The sequence below is a fragment of the Camellia sinensis genome, chromosome 6 (assembly GCF_055761805.1).
Source record: "Camellia sinensis isolate YWXY chromosome 6, ASM5576180v1, whole genome shotgun sequence".
NCBI classification, from domain to species: domain Eukaryota; kingdom Viridiplantae; phylum Streptophyta; class Magnoliopsida; order Ericales; family Theaceae; genus Camellia; species Camellia sinensis.
Genome location: NC_138966.1, coordinates 155546844 through 155561190, shown reverse-complemented (window position 1 = coordinate 155561190; position 14347 = coordinate 155546844). Strand labels below are relative to the sequence as shown.

The 14347-nt window shown below is 35.1% G+C and overlaps 1 pseudogene; it reads right to left on the bottom strand.

Annotated features, from left to right (window-relative positions):
* Nucleotides 1-265: 265 nt before the first annotated feature.
* On the bottom strand, nt 266-12214 carry LOC114310122 (disease resistance protein RPV1-like; annotated as a pseudogene).
* Between the last annotated feature and the right edge of the window lie 2133 nt (nt 12215-14347).

The window sequence follows — 14347 nt, the reverse complement described above, 5'->3', positions numbered from 1 at the left end:
TTTCAGGCAATTTTATTATTGTATCTAAGAGTAGTTATAAATTTTATTTTTTTTTGTTAATTACTCAAATAAAAAATTCTGACAATGGAGTTTTTATAATTTTTAAAATTACTAATTTTAAGCAAATCTTAAAAGAATGTATTTGTACTATCTAAAAAAAAACAAAAAGGAAAAAAAGAATGTATTTGAAATTTATTCAAAGGAAAATGTGAGATGGCCAAATTACAATTGATGTTTTGGTGACAATTTTCATGATCATCCTTTGTCATCTATAGAAGGAGGGCTCAGTACATAATCCATTGTAGGTGGTGCCTCTCTGGTGATGGACAATTAGATCCATTGCACACTGCTTCACTTTAAAAGGTGATGGCATAACGAAAGAAACCTCAAATCGCTCACCACCTTTAATTCGATACCCAAAATATTCTTCAACTTTTATATATCTTTCCCAAACATAATCTCCACAACTCCCAGTGATGCCAAAGAAGGTTGAGGTATAAGTAAAATTGATGCCATTAATTTTATCAATAATAATGACGTATGGAGAATCATTTAATTCCATGGAGCAACTTTTTTCATCCCTAGCTCTATAATAAACAACTCTCAAAGTGAACCCTGCAACGTAGTTGTCTTCTCCTTGCACTACTAGCACTTTTAAGGATATCGAAGAACACCCTGCTATTTTATAGCTAAAACTATTGCTGAAGTCACCAGTATAGAAAAAGTTGCCTGTGAGCAAGGAGCTGTAATGAAGATGCTGTCATATGAATTTCTAATTAGTAGAGTGTTAGACAAAAATAAATAAAATAAAATAAAATAAATTTGCGGATACAAAATCAACTATAAAATCAATAACATAAAATATAGGTAGAATAATTTGATGGTGAAATTATGTTTGTTATGCTAAGTCCCACTCTTTTCATGTGACATGCAAGATTAAGATTATGTCATGTTGCCTCATTTGGCAACTCAATAAAAGTCACTAAAAAAACTAAAAAGCTAACAACCTATATCAAAAAGTCAAAATTTTCCTTTTCTTTTTACTTTTTTCACATGTTTTCGTAAAAACGAAAAAGTCATTTGAAATATACTATTTTTTTAACCTCATATTTTAGTGAAAAAATCAAAAATTTACTAAAATAGCCTGTTTCCAAATAATCTTGTTTGAATTTTTTTTTTTTTTTTTGCATCAAATTAATACAATGACAAGTTTTAATTTGGGTAAATTACACTTTGCAATCCTGCACTTTGCACCAAATCTCACTTTAGTCACTACACATGAAATTGTGATAGTCAATCCCCTGCATTTTTAGTCAAATCTCATTTTGATCCCTATACATAAAATTGTGACAGTCAACCCTACACTTCTAATCATGTGTCAACTTGCCCCTTCTATTACTCAATTGTTTAAGTTTTTAACAAAATCTAGTCATGTGATAAACATGTAACTATGAAATGAGGGCAAAAGGAAAAAATCATTCTTATTTCTCACCAATATACACTTTGTCCAACGTGATAAACATGTGAGAGTTATATAATATATATGTGTATGTGTATGTGTGTGTGTGTATGTTTATATGCTAAAAATTAGGACAAAGAGGTAATATAGCGATCGCGGTATTCCCTGTTGTTGTTGAACTGTAATCCGGGCTTGGTTCCGTAGATTTGCTGTTGTCTTATCCTCTTTTCTATTCCTTACTCTTTATCTTAGAGCTTTGGGTTGTGTTGGACTTGTTGGGAATAGGTTGATGATGTTTTAAAACTTAGAAATCCTTGCCCAGATTTTGGTCCCTCCGCTCGAGCGGTTCTTTTGACGCTCGAGCGGGACTCTGTTGTTGCTTGTCCGCTCGAGTGGGGGTGTTGGCGCTCGAGCGGGGAGATCACCCATCCAGTATTTCGTCTGCAGTGGTATACGCTCGAGCGGGGAGTTTGACGCTCGAGCGGGCATCTTGTCTGTAATAGTTCTGGGAGCGTGCATCCGCCGCTCGAGCGGGGGATTGGACGCTCGAGCAGGGATCTGTGAGTGACGCTCGAGTGGGGAGTTCGACGCTCGAGCAGGGCGACCTGTATAACACACCGAGATTCATCTTTTTGAATCACTTTTCCATTTCCTTTCTCTCTCTTACTTTTCCGAAAAAGCCATTGGAGAGCACCTCACTCTAAAACCAAACTTCTCTCTTAGGATTGATCTAGCTAGAGTGTTTTCCTCACCTTGGGCCTTTGTAAGAAGTGTGTTGATCGTCGAGGGCTTCGTTGTGATCCAAGAAATTTGGGATTTGGAGCACTTTGATTTCGGGTCATCTTCTCTATTTGAGTTCTTCATTTGAGGTAGGGATTCTCCTTGTTCTTTTTCAATACTCCGTTTATAGATAGACATGTGGTAATTTTTGTATTGCATGAAAATTGTATCATGTTGGATTTGTTTTAAAATCATGAGATAAACCTAGGGTTGGTTGTGTGGAGAATGGTTTTGGCTTCATTGATTATTGTCTTGGCTAATATAAATATAAATTAGCATGTTGTAGTTAAATGAAGAAAAGCCCTAAATTATATTTTGGTTGAGTAAATTAAAAATGGGGGTTTGTTGACCATTGTGTGTAAATCTCTTTTGTCAAAATGAGTGTGGTAAAGGTGTTAATACCTAAAGGATTAACCATGGCTTTGGAGTTGATTTTATGGAAACAAGATTAGTGGAGTTGGTTTTGTGATAACAAAAAGGAAAAGGAATCGTTTTTGTGAAAATGAGGGAAGTGTTTTCGAAATAAGTTTGAGAATTGGATTTGTTGTATCTTGAGTGTTGAACACACATGTAGAAGTTGTATCTTTAACTATCATGTTAATATTGTTGTTGGGTTTATGATTCATGATATTTGAGTCTTTTAATAGATGTACTAACTATATGCATCTAGAGGTTTTGTCCTTGGTCATCGGTGGAGGATGACACGGTTGTGTAGAATTGTCGGGTTTGCATTTTGCCATTGATTAATTGAACATCGTATGTGATGAAGTGCTAGATGCATTATATATATATGTATATTAGCTCGGAAGGAGATGGTCATGTGTTCTTATGCTTTAACACATTGCTGGTGTTTTGATAGTTTATGTATATGCATTATACATGTTGGTTGTGCCTTGATGTGCTGTGATTGTTGGTGTTATGCCCCGCGCTAAGAATCAAAGGTATCATACCCTTCCAGCTAGCGCCTGGAGAACTGACCGCGCTTAGAATCAAAGGTATCATACCCTTCCAGCTAGCGCCTGGAGAACTGACTGCGCTAATAATCGAAGGTACCATACCCCTCCAGCTAGCACCTGGTAAACTGGCTTGTTGTTATGTTGTTAAGTGGGGTGTATTGTTGGCTTACTACGCACATAGCTAGTAGAGTGAAATGGGATTGTTGTTGTTTCGTTGTAACTGAAAATATCATGGGTTTGATTGGTTACAGTTCGGAGGAGTGAGTTGCTCCATTGGTTGATTGTATACATGTTGGTGGGTTGTAAATTTATATTTTTACAAAGATATGCATGTATAGTTATGATAGTATTGGAAACAAACCAAAATGTCATTTTTGTCTTTTGGAAAGTGTGGAGGAGAACGAATGTTTTTAAGATAAGCATGTTTGAAAAGGTACATCTGAGTATGTATAGGAAATGGAAGGGGGTATCGGGCTTAGTAAGATTACTTCCTAAGTATTTGTTAATGTTATGAAAGATTGGGAATGGGGATTAATGAAAGGAAAAAGGAAAGACAAATCACTTGTAGCGTTGAAAGAAATGGTTGTTTTTGAGAAAAGTTCATACATATATATTTTGTATAAACTATCACATTACTATTCTAGTATGAGATTGAGTGTTCATGATCATAGCTATCTGTAAGTTGTTATTGTTGAGGATCATGTTGAGTTCCCTACTGGACTATATGTTCATCCCACGTTGTTGAATCTTTTTCAGGTGTTAAGCAGGTTGAGCTACAAGATTTGGATCTATTTATTTACTGGCCACGGGGCCTCAGTTATGTTGGCGGAATGCCATTGTTGTAAAAAGGTTACACCCTTCTTCTTGTACTTTAAGTGATGTAAGCCCAAGGGCAATTTATTAAGTATGTTCATGTAATATTTACTTTGCATACGAATGAGAGTATTGTTAATCACTTCTACGGATTGAATGTATGAGTTTATTTCCGCATGTTATCCTTGAAATTGAATTAAGTTAATGAATTTGGTAATGACTTCGAGTAATAAAAAGTGGGGCGTGACAGGTAAGAAAATAGAGATTTTGAAATAAATAATTAAAAAAAACAGCAAAGAAATCGAAGACTCTATCACTATAGAAAACATAATTTCATTATTTTAATTTTTGTAAAACCCCAGTTCATCTCTTTAATCATTCACAATTTGCGTTTTGTTTTAGCTAAATACAATCAAAAGTTGATGTAAATTTTGAGACAAAATATGTATAGACGAAAAAATTGTGTGATTTTCTTCGTTTGCCTTCATTTTGTAGTCATATGCTTGTCACATTACTGACTTCTGTTAAAAACTTATACGATGAGTAACAAAAGTGAGACATTGATTCTTGAGTAGAAGTACAAAGAGTTGATTGTCACAATTTCATAAGTGCAAGGAGTTAACTGTCATGATTTCATGTATGAGGACAAAGTGGGATTTGACCAAACATGTAGGGGGTTGATTGTCACGATTTCATGTGTAGGGACCAAAGTGATTTTTTTTTTTTTGGCATCAAATTAATAAAGTGACAAGTTTTAATTTTATCATTTACAATTAAAAGGCTCATCAAAGTTATTTATATTTGAAAAAAGAAATGTTGTATATGATACATGTTTTTATCATTGTTTTGTATTATTGTCTACATGGATATTTATAATTGACTCATTTGTTTAGACATAATTATTAAGAAATCAATGAAAACAAATAACATATTGTCGTAGAGAAATGCTATATATGACTGATTATTTATCATTATTTTGTGTCACCTTCTATATGGATACTTATGATTAATTCTCTTGTTTGAAGATGATTATTAACAGATTAATGCAAACAAATGACATCTTTCCAAGTAGGTTGGTGGTATAAAAAGATAATATAAGCATGTGATAGATAATCCTCTAATATATTATCGTGTAGCTGGTAATAAAAATAGTGAAAAAAACTAGTGAATCCTATTTTTGAAATTGTTGTTAGTGCCACATCCATGAGACCCACCACAGGTTTCGTTTATATAATTTAAACTATTCATTTTGTTAGGCACTTCATCTATTTCATTCATACAAAAATTAAGTCGATCTAATAATCATAGCTTATTTAATTTATTACGTTTGTCACCAAAAAAATTATATTATTTATTTTTTAAAAACACAATAGTCATTCATTTTTTTTGTGACACATTTGATAAATTGAATATATTATATCAATCTAATTTTTTTTATGAATAAAATATATGAAATGTCTGACAAAATGAAATATTCAAATTATTGAAATGAAACCCAAACCCCATGGTCAATTCCACACACCTACAGAGTGTCCTCCGATCCATATCATTTGGACATGAGGGAATCTTTCTCCTTTGGTATTATACATGTCATATCCAAAATAAATTTGGTTTCATACATTTCATTTTTTTCAGAAGAGATTTTTATTTTTTTTTTTTGTGAAATTGTTGCACCTGAGAGAGAGAGAGAGAGAGAGAGAGAGAGAGAACTGAAGGAGACTTTGTAAATTGTTGAGCCTGTGCAAGGGAATGATTTGTGCACCATGAAAACAGTGAGGTTCTTTTATTCCATCCTTATTACGATTCGAGAGACTATGCTGACATTGGTGGTTACTCAACCGCATTAATAGAGTCTTCAATTTTGATAGATCAGATATTTTTTCAAGTGATGCACAACCATAAGCCTGTACTTCTAATAAGTTCGGAGGAAGATCTAAGATAGATTGAAGACTTCTGCAGTTATTCAACTTAAGGTCTTCTAGCTTGGATAGATGACTGAAGCCATATGGTAGGTTACGGAAATTGTTTCCGCTTAAATCCAACATTCGCAATAAGGATAAACTCCTAAGATCAGCTGGAAAATCTCCTTTAGACAGATTGTGATCACTGACATCTAGCTCTGTTAAGGAACACAAACTTGAAACAGAGAATGGTAAAAATGTTATGGAGTCGGCATTTTTTCTTGGTAAAACCCAAGATGAAATAAGAGAAAACCAGGATTCAGTTGTCAATTGCCTATTACATCCCTTTAACGATAACCTCCTAAGATTCTTCAATAGTCCAATAGAGAAAGGTAGCTATTTAGTGGTTGTTCCATCTGCAAGAAGCTCTGTTAAGCTTTCCATATGTCCCAAGTGCTCTGGAAACTCCTCTAGTTTTGCGCAACCAGTGAGATTTAGATGTTTAATAGACTTTAACTTGCAGATACTACCTGGAAGATACTTGAGGTTCATGCAATATTTCAAATTCAAGTAAACAAGTTTATCTAGTAGCCCAATTGATTCATAGAGCTCCATTAAATCTGTACAACTTTCAAGCAGTAACTCCTCGAGTATCAGTAGTGCGCAGAAGATGGGGCTCTTTGTTAGGCATTTGGAATTACTGAGATTTAGAATTTCCAAGCTCTTAAACTGCTGTTAAAACAATATATATATACAAAATTATATAATTTTTTTTTTCATCATGATCCACTACATAATTTATCCAAATCCCGAACAACAATGAATTTGCTAAGAATGTCATACCTTGCCATCCATCCGGAGTGTTTTAAATCTGCTGAATTGCATGTCTAAAATAACAAGTTTCCCTAGATGAAAATTGGATGGTAAATTCTCCAATGGGCAGTTTTGCCAACAAAGCCACCTTAACTCTTCAAATAGATCTTCAAAATATCCACTAAGGTGCACATGATTTATTTAAAGCAGTCTTAGCTTATGCATCCCAACAAATGCTTTATTACTCCATTGTATCTTCTTTAACATAGGTAGGGTTAGGATCACACCTTCGACTACTTCTGTTCTGTAACGCCTCGATATTTACACCACGATACGCTACCAACCCAATATAAGATCAATAAGCAAAGGGATACAATTCAACAATTGGGATCTATCACATTCTCATAAATTTCCTGTCAAGCTCAAAGTAATAAAATTACAATACACGGTAATATAAAAATATCCATCTTAATTGCCACAAGGGCTTACACCTTTCAAGACTAAGAGTCTTGATTCAAGCAAATAAAATTCCTAACTCTACAACAAGTTCAATGGCTGAAGGCCAACACCATCAAAGAAGCTTCGGTGCTCCACATTGAATTCCATTCGCCTTTCGACACTATCATGGCATACCTTCAATACCTGGATTTTTAGAATATCCAGCCCATAAAAAGGGAGTGAGCTTTGACGCTCAGTAGGAAATAAACTTAACAACAAATAATCATGCTCAAAGTGATTATGTTCGTGCAATATCATGCCATGCATACAACTTATTTTTATTAGAAAGCAATTTGTAACATGCTAAATTCGTATTTCAAGTTTTGACCCAATTCATTAACCATTGAGTTAACCATGAACCATCATTTTATAATTAATTTCCACATCACATGTCACAAACACTCCCCACATTTACTGGCCACCAAGCACAGTAGGGCAAGTGGGCACCTCTTACTTTTAGAAAACCTCCACATTTACCGGCCACCAAGCACGGAGGGGCAATTGGACACCCATTTCATTTTTAAAACATCTCCACATTTTTTGGCCACCGAGCACGGAGAGGCAATTGGACACCCGTTTCATTGTAACTTTTCCCCCACATTTACCGGCCTACAAGCACGGAAGGGCAATTGGGCACCTTTACCAACATACCGATAACATCCCCACATTTTCTGGCCAACAAGCACAGAAGGGCAATTGGGCACCTCAACACACAACACATTTCAAAATAACCCATTTTAATTAACTCAACACACTTGACCCCAAAGCCATGAAGATATGATGTGATGCAATGCAATGCAAAAGGGTTTGCCAATATCATAGTTTGCCCAAGGTTCAAATCATTATTACAAAAATAATTAACATGAAACATAAACAAGGCAAGCTCAACAATTTCCATAATCATCTCATATAGCAACATCAATTCCAAATTCTCCATTATTCCAACATCATGTGAATATCAACTCAATACGACTCAAATTCCACTTATAAACGTTACTTAAGTAAGTTATCTCATTTCCATTAAACTCCCAAGCTAAAGTTCCAAAATGATTTAATCCACAACTTCTATCCCCACACTAGTTTCATCAAATTATTAGGATTTAACCATTTCATAGTTTCCATATATTCCAATACCATATTAATGTCAGTTTTAACATAAAACTATCAATTAGTTCAAAATCCCCTTTTTACTCAACATTTCAAACCTAGGGTTTTAAAGAAAATTGGGGGTTTTCCTCTTTTCTTAGTTATATCCTCAAATCATCAATTACTATTTATCAATATGCTAAAAACATTCAACATCCTTTGAAAATTTGAGTGAAAACCCCATTTGTGAATAAACAACAAGCCATTAATGTTTCTAACCCATAATCAACTCAAAATCCCAAAATGTCAACAAAATCCCAAAATGTCAACAAAATCACTTTGAATCATAAACATTCAAGGCTAAGAGAACTCCCTACCTCAAGATTGAAAGCAAGGAAGCTAGATCAAGAGCATCACTTCGAAAATTCAAAATCCAATCAGTTGAAAATGTTGATCTTCACTTGTTCTTCATCTTTGATGCAAGATCCATGGTGGATTGTTGATAAGAATAGATGAAATCAAAGTTTTAAGGGCTAGGTTTTCAGACATGGAGGAGGGGAGAAGAAGAGAGAATGAAAAAGTAATGTTTTTGGGCCAAAAAGGCGATTTATAATGTCTGTTAGCGACCTGGTCGCTGGAGCGAAGGAAGCTTGGCTCGAGCATGGAAAAGAAGCTCTCAGGTTCTGAAAAACGCACTCTTCGCTCGAGCGAAGAAAGTCTTGCTCGAGCGAGCATGCTTTTAGCACAGAAACTTAAAATTGAAACAAGCATAACTGTCTCGTTTGGACTCTGTTTTAGGTGGTTCCTGTGTCCAAATCGAAGCCCCAGAAACAAGATTTCCAATGGTTTTGACCTCACATCCAAATTCAAAGTATGGAAAGGAAAAAGGGAAAAAGAGTGAAGGCTGGTCAAAAATAAAAATTCAAACTTGGGGCTTTTGATCTAATCTCACCTAAATATCTTGTTAAGGCTTCAATTAAGGTTCCAAACATCACCCAAGGGTCCTCAATTATTATATCTAAAGTTCATTAGTCAACCCATCAATACCAAGAGTCCGACAACCACACAAGTTTTAAGGTGACGAGCACCAATTTACACCAATTCGATACGTATTAGAATCCGAGCCACTACATGTTCCCTAATGCAACATTATTTAAACAACAAAATGGAAAATTAAAAGAAAAAAAGACTATTAAATAACTGAAATTAGCATTTCAAGCCGAAAACTTACTAACTCACAAGAAAGAATTAAGATTCGACTCTTACCTTGTTTTTTTCAAGTACATAGCATACATCTTCATGAAACCACAATCTATTGCGCTTTTCAAGCTCCTTCAAATATTTTTCACAAATAATTTCCCTCCCCATATCCCTAAGTAGATCATGCATCAGCAACTCATTTCTTTCACTAATTCTCAGTAAACATCTACTAACCAAAACACTAATTCCATTTTGAGAAAAGAAACCACAACTATTCAATATAGTAATGACATAGTCTTTGTCCGATCCAATGAAAAAGCATGCAATATCAAGGAAGATATCCTTCATTTTGTTATTATCTAGCGAGTCAAAACTTATCCTAAGTTTTTTTTGAATTTGATGATGAGGAATTTGTTGTAATTCATCAAGTGCACTTTTCCATTCTAGGATGTTTCTTCCAAACAAATAAGAACCCAAAATTTCAAGAGCTAGTGGAAGCCCTCCAGCATAACTTACTATATCATTTGCAAGCTCTGCAAAATTTTCTAATGGATTGGTTTCTCTGAAAGCATGCCAACTGAAAAGCTGCAGAGATTCTGTGTGATTTAATTCCTCAGGCATATATCTTTCATCAACTTTCAATCCCTTCAACAAGTGCTCATCTCTAGTTGTTATGATTATTCTACTTCCTAGACCAAACCAATCACGATTTCCTACCAAGGTATTTAATTGACTTGATTGATTCACATCATCAAGAACAATGAGAACCTTTTTAGAATGGAGCCTTTCTTTCATCAAATTAAGTCCTCTATCAACACTGCCAATCTTTAGATTCTTTGTCCCTAATAATTCAAAAAGCAGTTGTTCTTACAATTGAACTAGGCCATTGAGTTTTCCTGCAACTTCTCTAACATTTGCAAGAAAACAACTTCCTTTAAATTGGAGGAAAATATGGTTATACACAACTTTTGCAATGGTTGTTTTGCCTATTCCACCCAAGCCGTATATCCCAATCATGCAAACATCATCTGATCCAATGTTCAACATCAAATTTATGTGTTCAACATGAGAATCTATTCCAACTGGGTGCATAGCAACATTTAGGAATGTACGTTTTAGTTCACATAAAACCTCTTTAACAATTTTTCGAATGAACTTTGCTTCATACTTGTCAATTTCGATCCAAATTAAAAGTAAAGCAAGTGTATATTACAAAAATACAAAACCTTACAAACCCCACTTCCAATATGTAGTTGAGAGGGAGTTTTTATGTGCATTGGGGCCGAGCTAGACTAAGGCATGGTAAATGGGCCGTTCTTTGGGCCGTGGTGAAAAGAGCTTAGCAAGTGGTAGCTTGGTCCAACTGTGAAAAGGGCTCAGCAAGTGTTAGCTTGGTCCAAGTGTGATTATAGTCACCACAGTCGGAGTAGAGATAGTTAGCTCGACCATAGCATTCGGAGCTGAGGTATGATGGCTTCTCATGGTGAACCTCGCTTTGATTAGCACGGTCGAAGCTTGCTGAAAGTTAGCTCGGTCTCAATAGGCAACCGAGGTACAAGTGAACAAGAGCCGAGCTATGAGTTGCATGTCAAGGTGTGGGATTAAGTATGACAAAGTGCTAGTGTTAGCTCGGTCATACCTTCATCCAACCGAAGCAAAGCCATCTCACTTGGTTTAAGCAGTGAGGGGGGTGTTGAAGGATAAGCATTATCTTTCAGGAATGTAATTCCTAGGAGGACTTTACATGGAGGAGTAATAGTCCTACTAGGATTGTGCCACGCGGAACCTATAAAAGCTCACAACATAACCTATGTACAGGTAACACAACTTTGATTCCCGAATACACAGAGCTTTTGTCTATTTGTCTATGTTGCTGACTTAGGCATCGGAGAGGTATCCGGCACACACCCGCCGGCTAGCTCACGTTTGTGTTTTCAGGGAGTAAAGCGACGATGTTTGGAGGAGCGCAGACTTGATCAACAGGATTATACGAGAACACTATTTCGTGCTCGTACAGTAGTTAATAAATGTAAAATTCAAAACATCTTGAACTAACAAAGTGAACTAACTATACTTGATTTTTTTTTTAAATATTAGAAACAATAAGGATAGGATTTTCTAGTTAAAGATAAAAACTGATAGTAGCAGCCGTAGCAAAATCAAAAGGATGTTAAAAATTACCTATTACCAACATTTTGCAAATCCTAGCCTAATAAATTAGCAGCTTCAAAGAAGGCAGCTTTCCTCACCTCCACCATCTCCATCTCATCCACGTAACGCTTTTCATGTCTTCCAAATGCTTCTCCAAAACACCCTGTTTGGTGTCGTACATCAGATGGGTCGACATCGTAGAATAGTGGGAGAACTAATTGTCCAAGTGTTTTCTTGCATTCAATGATCTTCACGAGCTCATCAAGGCCCCATCTGGAGGAAGCATAGTTTGTTGAGAAAACAACGATGGAGATCCTCGATTCTTCGATTGATTTTAGCAGGGCCGAAGAAATGTCATGTCCTCTTCGGAGTTCATCATCGTCCATGAAGGTGTGAATTGCAGCTTGAACCAAAGCCGCGTAGAGGTGATCAGTAAAGTTTTTGCTTGTATCTTCACCTCTGAAACTCAAGAACATGTCATAGCTCCAGCGAGGTTGTGTCAAAGATGATGAAGAAGCAAAACGAGAAGAGCCATATAGGGTTCTTGTAGCAGCCATGGATCAACCCAAGATTAGAGAACTTAGTTGCAAAACGTAAGAACCTAGTTGCAAGCACTCAGGTGATTCAATTTTTATTAATTCAGTACATTCAATTAAAATTTTAATTTTTATTATATCTTAATGTAAATTTATTAATAAAGATAATAGACATTAAATTCTCAATAATTTTTTTTCTCATAATACACTCAAACTACTTCTATAAATTTTTTATATTCAACTCTCTTCATCTTCTTTTTAAGTTTCAATTTTTTTTTTTTTTCATTTTCTTCTTTATTTCAAAACTCCGTTCTACCCTACCAAAACACACTATTAAAACTTAAATCCACTCCACTAATACTCACAATTATCATTAATATCAATGATTTTGGAGCGGATGTCGACAGCAAAATACCACCGTTTTGGTGGGTTTGATTTGTATATATAAATAATAAAAATAATAAAAATCAATGGAAGCAATGGCTTCATTCACTACTTCACTTTTCTATCTCAACCCGCTTTGTTTCTCAAACTTTCAATCATAACATCCATGACAAAATTATCATAAGGTGAGTTGCCATTATTACCTTGTAATAATCAGTGGAGCAGTCATAACAAAGTCTACATATAATCCGATTGATGTAATCTTTCACATCATAGCAATAATCTGCTGCAGGACCTAATTGATAGAAAAATTCCACTCCTACATATATGAGCAGCAACCGATTATGGGAATCCTGATTTTGATCTCACAAATTGGATTTGTGTGTAAAATTAGAGTTTTGAGTTATTTATTATTTGGATATATTTTGAAGGGTGAATTGGGAAAAAATGTGTATTGAAAGTAAATTATAACCCTAAATAATTTAATAAGATTTATTAAGAAATTATGTGTACTTAATGATTTTTTAGATGCAAATAGAATTCCCCAAGCGCTCCTATTTGATGGGCTTTTGATCTTAAAATATATGGACAGAATCCTGAGAGAGTTAAAATAAAAATAAAAATAAAAATTTAAGAAAATATTATTTTTTTCCAAATAGTTTCATTTTTATAAATGTTTTATTTTAAAATAAAAAATACATATTAATCCGCAACATTATAGATATTAATTTTGGGCAAATTATGCAAATGATCCCAGTAATTTACCCGTTTTATCATTTTGGTCCCTGTTGTTTCAATTTGATTAATTTTGCCCCTGAATTTTACGGATTGTGTCATATTAGTCCAATAAATGACGGCGGTTAAGTTTGATGAATGAAAAATCAAATGATGTGTCAAACTGGTTCCTATAATATATAGGATGTATCAGTTTGGTCCCTGTAGTTAATAGGATAGTCAAAATAACAAGGACTAAATTGACACATCCTGTAAACTATAAGGACCAAATTGACACACCATTTGATTTCGATCCATCAAACTTAACCGCCGTTATTTATTGGACTAATATAACACATTCCTTAAAATTTAGGAGTAAAATTGATCAAATTGAAACAATAGGAACTAAAATGATAAAACGGATAAATTACAAGGACTACTGTTGTAATTTGCTCATTAATTTTATATGAATCTTTTTAGAGTGCGTCTATAAATAAAATTTTGAATTTGTTTCCTCTAGTTGTCCACGCGCTAAACTTTTAAGTCCATGAGGACACGATTCTTGAATCTCATCATTATTGTTCTTCATCATCCTTTCATCCTCCTCCTCCAATTTCACCTCCTCCATTACTCTTTTTTCCTTCAGATATGTTACAGAAGTGGTATTTTGTTGGAATGGGAGTAAGATAAAGGGGGCAATGGTGATTAGTGCAGGTGATGAGGACGACACCATTGAGGGAGATCTAGTGTGTGGCAAGGAGATCTTAGAGGAGGCCATGCCCATTTGGTGTTTTCCCGATGAGGGTGTTGCTATTGACAAAGTCGGGTAGTCCATCCTCACTTCGATGGTCGAGAGTTTCAGTAGAGGGATAAGTGAGTCGCCATCGCCACCACCCATTGGAGGCTAATGGCTGTGAAGGATCTCGAAGCCCTTCTTAATTCATGTGAAGTGGCAGACTTTGAAGCTAGCGTCAGTAGATCGATGCCCTCTTCCTCTTCTTCAAATCCGCCATCGTCATCATCTTCTTCGTGGAACCATGCTTCTCATCTTCTTCG